The sequence below is a fragment of the Nicotiana attenuata genome, unplaced genomic scaffold (genome assembly GCF_001879085.1).
Source record: "Nicotiana attenuata strain UT unplaced genomic scaffold, NIATTr2, whole genome shotgun sequence".
Lineage (NCBI taxonomy): Eukaryota > Viridiplantae > Streptophyta > Magnoliopsida > Solanales > Solanaceae > Nicotiana > Nicotiana attenuata.
In genome coordinates, this window is record NW_017673358.1 from 92,494 (window position 1) to 100,469 (window position 7,976).

General features: G+C 33.3%; 1 pseudogene; it reads right to left on the reverse strand.

Annotated features, from left to right (window-relative positions):
• Positions 1-2,085: 2,085 nt before the first annotated feature.
• Positions 2,086-7,747, reverse strand: LOC109216135 (annotated as a pseudogene).
• Between the last annotated feature and the right edge of the window lie 229 nt (positions 7,748-7,976).

Sequence of the window (7,976 nt, forward strand, 5' to 3'; positions counted from 1 at the left end):
TTTTTTGCACAGCTGGTGCAGCTTTGGGAACATTATGAGCCACAGGCTTAGGTAGACCAGAAGAAGGTAACAGAACAACAGGACCATGTTCAGCAGCTTTTGAGGCTAAGGACTGGATATTGTCTTTTCCTTTATAAGGAAAAGATAGGTGGGGTTGACCCACACTGGATGTTAATGATGGAGTATACTGGAGTAATGCTACATAAGTATTTGGCTTTAAAAAGGATTAGTCCACCTGAAAAATCAGAAATTTATCTTTAGTTATTATTAGGAAAAATAAAGAGCAGTCATACAAATGTGTAATTCACATTAATTAAGACATCACATTTTGTTGTATTGTACTTTGGATCAGAATTGTATAAGAACATGAGCGAGGTTCCGAACCAATATATCCCTAATTTAAAACGGCATGCTTGTCTTTATTTGTCAATGTTGGAAGATCCATAATTACTCCCCGGAGATTGACATTCTTTCTTTCACCAAGAACATCAGTGTTCTCACAGCGGCATCATACCAAACCGTTCTCTTTGTCACAAGACAAAACTGTAAAGGTAATTGTGCCACCTGCACAGAGGATCACACTTTGTGGCTTTACATCCTCTGCTAACTTTTTGTAGCTCATGCATATCATACTCTCATCACCTTTAATGCTGTAATAAGTTGAGATTATGATCTCCTGACCCTGTTTAAGTTGAACAGGCTTAGCATCATACAAAACCCTGTTCGAATTTCTGGACCCTACAAGATGAAAATGAAGTGTCTGAACTTTCACATAAAAAGGTGAAGGCAAGACAGGGCTAGGCAATTATATATTATATACTTCTTAATAGGAGTAATTATGGCACGTCGGCGAGTGTTGCTGCTGCAGAAATCAAAGATTTTATAGCTTCTCTACACCCCTCGGGACATGTCCGATAAACAAAAAATACCCAGAATAAACTAACAGGTGGTAAATTATCTTGTATTGAGAAAGGGAAAAAAGGTAGTCGAAATGAGTTATGAAAATTTTCTGCACAACCTTTGTATAAACCAACAATCATTGTAACTAACAATAATATATCAAAATAAGCCATCATGAGAATAAAAAAGTTGACCAAATATTTAACTACCAGTATATTTTATGGGAAGCTGTATAAGCAAGTTGTAATTTTCTACCTGTGTGAATATAAGAACAGCTCATGTGCTCTGTGCAGAGTTAATGATAAGAAATGCAAAATGCGATGGTTAATGCAATGCAACATTAAATCTAAATGATGACCTCCACACAAGTTGCTTAAAGTGAAGCATTTGACAAAATGTAAATGCATTGTCTAAATATTGAAGATTAAATGCTACCTTGATTCTTTCATATGATGCCCGTTCCTTAAATACTTCTGGCTCAACTCAAACTACTGCTATTAAAGAGGAATTAAAGCTATCACCTGCAATGTTGCAGCAGTGATCAAAGGAGGCACCATTTAGCGAATCCATAAGAGAAAAGTTCTTAATGTGCTTACCATAGAGAAAGCACTGTGCAACAAATATTTGCCTTTGGCATAAACAATCTCAATTTTCTCAGGAGCTATGTATTCAGCATGTGCCAACTTGAAGATAATCTTCTTCCTATTCATAATGAGCATTCAGAATACTGACATATACAATAATATTGACCAAGGTAAAATGTGCAAAATTAGTAATTTTTATAGATAATATAAATGAAGATTGTAAAAGAATTAATAAATGCCATGATCTATCTAAGATATAGCAATTGGTATTGTAGTAATGTGAAGAAATCAGATTTTTTCATCAAGAATAAGCAGCAGGACAGTTATGACTTTTTAAAATGACATACTAAAAGATATGAAACTCTCACCCATTGTATGATAATTTAAAATCACATATTAGTTGAATTCATTGACTGCAAATATAGATAGACAATTTAAGAAATAAAGTACATGTGACTAAGCTGCAACAGGATATATCAAAGTAAAGTAAATTTAGAAGAATGTTTACCTCATTCAATTTAATCTTTCTCTCTAGTATGAGCAACTATATACTGAGTATGTACAATTAACTTGTCATTGTTGCTGCTCATTTGATACTTACTCATTCAAAACTTCTATCCTCTAAATTTCGGAAAACTTCTTTATACACTACATTTGTAGCTTCATTTGTTATTTTCCCATCTTCATCATAACATAAGATCTTCAACCCTTTTCTACTTGTTACTCTTGAAAGTGCAACGTATAGTTGTCCATGAGTAAACACAGGCTTCTTCAAAAATAATCCCACATTACATAATGACTGACCTTGGCTTTTATTGATGGTCATAGCAAAAGATACAATGACTGGAAATTGTCTTCTTTGAAACTTAAAAGGAATTCTTGCATTAGATGGAGTAAGTGTCATTCTTAGTATAAAAACTTTATCTCTAGCCACGTTTCCTGATAATACTTTGGCTTCAATTACCCGATTTCCAAGTCTTGTGATGATCAATCTTGTACCATTGCACAATCCTGACGATTGATCTATATTTCTTAACAACATCACAGGAACACCTACCTTCAAAGTGATAGAGTGATTTGGAATACCTGAACATTTAATACTATTTAGGAATTCAGGAGTATGTACATGTTCCAAAGATGTAAATGCATGATCAGACTTGCAAATTGTATCCGAACTTAAATATGACTTATCCTGACTATTGTTGAGAGAAACCATGTAATCGTTCACCGATTCTACCATCTGAAGAGTTGGTGCAAGAATTGCTCTTTCTTGAAGGTATTTTATATCCGTGAAATGTCTCAAGAAATCAGAATATGTACTTTCTACAATTCCAGCTATTGGATCATCACAATTATGTATGAGAAGATCGTCAGGTATTTCTACTTTCTCAATGCCATCAATGGAACATCCAATATTTCCATCGCCTATTGCCAAAATCCAATCAGAAAACTCTTTCAAATCATCAAAATCAGCACCTGATATATTTCCTTGCAATCTCATATTTGTTGTTAGCTTTAAAACCTGACAGTGGGGCCACAAATATGAAGAATTTAGAGTTGCTTTAACAATCTCTTGCCTAGTACCTTTTGTAATTACAGACAAGATTTGTCTAAAGTCACCTCCAAGAACAATTGTTTTGCCTCCAAATGGCCGATCTAAATTTGACGCATCTTTAAATCTTAGAATATCTCTAAGAGTTCGATCAAGAGCTTCAAAACAGTATTTATGCATCATAGGTGCCTCATCCCAAATGATCAATTTTGCCTTCACAATCAACTTTGCTAAAGGAGTACCTTGTTTTATATTGCATGTTGAATCTTCAGTTGGATTTAGAGGGATTGCGAATCTTGAATGGGCAGTTCGTCCTCCTGGTAACAAAAGAGAAGCAATACCACTTGAAGCAACATTTATCACTATATCGCCTTTACATCGTATGCTAGAAGACAATGTTTTCCAGATAAAAGTTTTGCCAGTTCCTCCATGACCATATAAAAAGAATAACCTCCTTTATCTTTATTCACTGCAGATATGATTTTATCATAAACAGATTCTGCTCGAATGTTAATTTCATTAATAATTGTTGATGTTCCTGTGTCAGAGAACACCTATTAAAGCGCAATTCTCATTAATTAGTCTGTTGGCACCATCAAATTCTTCCTCATTGTAATAAGGTCTTGGCATTGTCGGAAAATCGTTAAAGCTTTTTCCACAACCTTTTAAAATCCTGTCCAGCTTTTTCAAGCAATAATTTTTCAATTCATCATCGGTTAGTTCAGCCTCTGCATGACATAAAAATGTTAGAGTTCAAAAAAAAAATATATACTCATACTTTAAACTCAACCATGTAGTTTCATGTATATATATTTTGTTTGTATGAGTATACAGATCATTGGTTTATATATGTTATAGAATAACATATCTAAGCATGAATCTGGAGAATTTTTTAGTTCTTTTAACTACATGTATTAAAATAAGTCAAAAGAGAAAGTTGCAATTTGTGATGTCATTTAGAACATATACGAACACAAGGTAGCGAGAAAAGATTGATATTATAAATTGATCAAATTGACTTTATCAATAGTTAAAAGTAGAGAGTTGTTTTCATCTATCAGACTACCAAATTCAAGAAAGTAGAATATTACAGAATTTATCATGCATCAACATTTATTCCTCATTTAATCCATATAGCAGTAAAAATTTATTTTAATATGAAAATTTTATGTTTTAATACCTGGGTTACTCAATAATGTTCTTTCTTCACGGAGAATATCTTCTGACAATAACTGCCACGATGATTGCCAAACAATTTCTGGCCGCGACATTGAATTTGATAACAACAACATGGCAAATAACTGTCTTAGATAAGATGGCATTCCCCAAGTACCTGCTTCCTTTATAGCATCGACATACTCTTTGTCGTCATCCAACAACCCAAGTGCATAACATGCATCTCTAAAAATAAGATAGTTCTGATTGTTAATTCTTCTAAGTTCTTCATACGAAGTTGGACCTTTGATTACATTCAACAACAATCTGAGATAATATATCTCTCAACTTCCTGGAGTAACAAAGAAAATCCTCCCAATTGAAAATGCAGATTTGATCCTCTTTTCCCATTTTTTTAATTTTTGGTTCCACCAAAATTTAAGAGAAAATTCTGCGTAAGTCAAATCTCTTGCTTCCGAATCAATTTTGTTTGCCATCCTAAAAACATAGATTCCTTTACAGTTGGTCTATTGGCAACATTATCAATTGGATCATCATCAGAGAAAATGACACTTTGTTCATTTGGAAGATGGAATGATAGTCTTTCCACTGAAGGTTCTCTATGATGAATTGGGAATTTAAATATTCTCCAAGCAGCTTCACAAGGGGATATGTAGCGACAATCATAATACATGTTGATTTCATCAATGCTTGATGAACCATTGTCATGAGTACTTTGAGAAAAAGCAGCAGTTGCACGATCATGACCTTTATTGACGTACTTAAATAAGTATTTAATGGATCTGGTTTGATTGCACCACTCCACATTGATATGAGCTCCATATTTTAATAATAAGAAGCGATTGTGTGGCACCACATACCTATTATCCAAATGAATACCATTTTTCATAATTGTTCTACCATTATCCCTTCTTCTGTAAATAGGATACCCTTCTTCATCAACCGTTGTTGCGTGAACAAAATTTTTAGGAAAGTGCTTTGTACATCTACCATTCTGCATGCAAGGAGAAGATTTCCTAGCAGAACCACATGGACCGTGCATCATCAAATTTTTTACGGCATTATAATAATTAGAATCACCCACCTCATCTGGTATTTTTGCCGAAATTATTCGATCAATATCTGACGCAGATGGAAATTTATTATGCTCATGAAGAAAGAGTAAGATATGAGCATGAGGCAGCCCTCGTTTTTGGAACTCGATGGTGTAAATCACTGCATTGGAAATTATGCAAGTTTATTAGAAAAAACAATTATCTGAATCATAGAAAAAACTCATATAAAATCACCATCTTTATTTAAATTAAATTATAAATGGTGTATACCTGCTTTTACTTGTCCAAAAACTTGATTATCTCTCAAATCCTTTATTAAGTGGTCCAATTTAATTTTGAACACCCTACTTAAAATGTCTGGACGATCTTCAGGATTCAAGCCCCTGCTCTCCACAAATCTAGTAACCTTTGGCCACTTTGGATTGCAAGTAAATGCGATAAAAAGATCAGGGTTCCCTGCCAATTTGCATATTGCCATAGCATCTTGATAATTCTGAACCATATATCGTGCACCCCCTGTAAAGCTTGAAGGTAGAATTATCCTTTTACCTTGGGATGAAGGATCGATGTCACCATGCAATATAGCATCTTCTAGGACTTTATAAGAATCAACTCTTAATTGCTTTTGATGAGTCCTTATAAACTTCAACCGAGAAGATTCTATCATTGTATAGCCATCAACTAAAAATTGCTGAAATAATCTTCCGGAAGACACAATGGTGGGAACTTCATCTTTTCTTTCCTGAATTCTATAAGCGAAAAATTCTCGCATGCTTACACATTGCCTTCCTCTCGATGATTGATCACCTTGACTTAAAGGAATGTCCTCTCTGTACCCATCTTCACCATAAGGAAAAAGCAAAGGATATTGTAGACCTAAATATGCAGCATTTAGTTCATTTATCCTTTGTAGCTGTCCAGATTGTGTTTCTATAATGATATCGCGATCATTTCCAGAAACTTCAAAATCACCAACCACTAAAGCAGCTACTTCTGGTATTGTTGGTAAGTTGTATCTTCTACCATCAGTACCCCTCTTCCCTATTAATCTTAGCTTAACATTGGAGTCTATATTCTCATAGAATCGATCTCTGACCATCCTAAATGTCTTTGTCAAAACATTATTGTCATCAAGTATTTGTTTCAGATCAGAAACAATTTCAGCATGAAGTTTATTAATATCTTGGCCACGACTGAAAAAAATATATGAAATCAATAAAGGTTTTTAAATTAATTGTTATTTTTATAATATTATATAATAAAGGTATAGGGCTAACCTCATAGCCTTGATTCTATTTGTAACTTCATTCTCTGTATCATATATATATAACTGTGCAAATTTTGGAGTAGATCCTTCAGGAGGTAGTAAGCTCCCAATTTGATGATAGTTTTGACCACATAATCTGAACGTTCTTGGCCCTTTTTTTCTGGTTGATAGAGATATCAACCTTACCCCCCATTGACGTAAATGAGAAGATAGAGTTATAACTCCTAATATTTTCTCGAAAATGGCTACTTTTAGGACCTATATTAAAACCATTGCAAAATGTTAAATGTGAATATAAGTAGATTTGAACATGTTGATATTAAAAGTTATAATTCCTCTAACCTGATCCAAATAAGAGTTGTTGTAAAACTTCAGGAGGCTTCTTAAAATCTGGAAGCTTTATTTTTTCACGATCACAACACATTGTGAAAATAGGTTTTTTTGATTTGTAATGCTTGCGGATTCTTTCTTCATACCAAAAAAGCGCCCCGCACTTTTCGCATTCATATGTAGCATCTCCTATGTCCCAGTAATCTGTACTTGCAATAGTATATAAAGTCAAAAGATAAAAGATTATTGATTTGTTTTATGGAACTACATTGTGTGAATAAAGAGTTTCTGATAAGTACCTTCAGTGTAAATTTCGCCACATTCAACATTTACCTCTAAGAAAAGAAGTAGTTAAATCAATTAATAGGGATGGTACGTAGATATATACATCTATATTTGTCAGTATAGATTGTTCTTTAATAACAACAGAAAAGTGCAAATTTATGGTTGTCATACCTGGATATTCTTCATCATCTTCATATCCTATATTATTTTGCAACTGCCCTGTTATGTGTAAAATTTGTGAGTGTATATTGATCTAAGACAATTATTAGTGCTACTTCTGCTCCGCCAATTATCCATAGGCTCTCGTAAAGAAGCTTTCCCCTCATTGCACACTTTACTTAAAGTAAGTTTGGATTTATATAGCCACATGTAGTATAATGTCATTATTTAAAGGTAAATCAATATGTTATAGAAACATACCTTGTATGACAGTGTTGTTTATTTCAGCCTCGATTTCTAGTAAGAGAGTTACAAACATTAATTTTCATTAATGTTAACATTGTAGTTTATTGTTAACTAATAAGAATGAGAATTTCAAATGCTTACCTTCTATTATTGGTGTTTCATTTAAATCTGGCAGAGAATTATGCATTTGCATCTCTACAAAGTAGTAGGATTGTTAGTACTAATTGAAAGGTTAATATAACAATCAAAGTTTTAATAACTTCTTCGGTTGGAGTGTCATTTAAATCCGGCAATGTATTGTCATCGTGCACACCTATTATGAGAATGTATAATTTTAAAAGTAATACAGATAGAACAAAATAAGTGAACAAAAAATGTATATAATGAAGATCTAAAATAAGAAGACCATTGAGGAACTAACC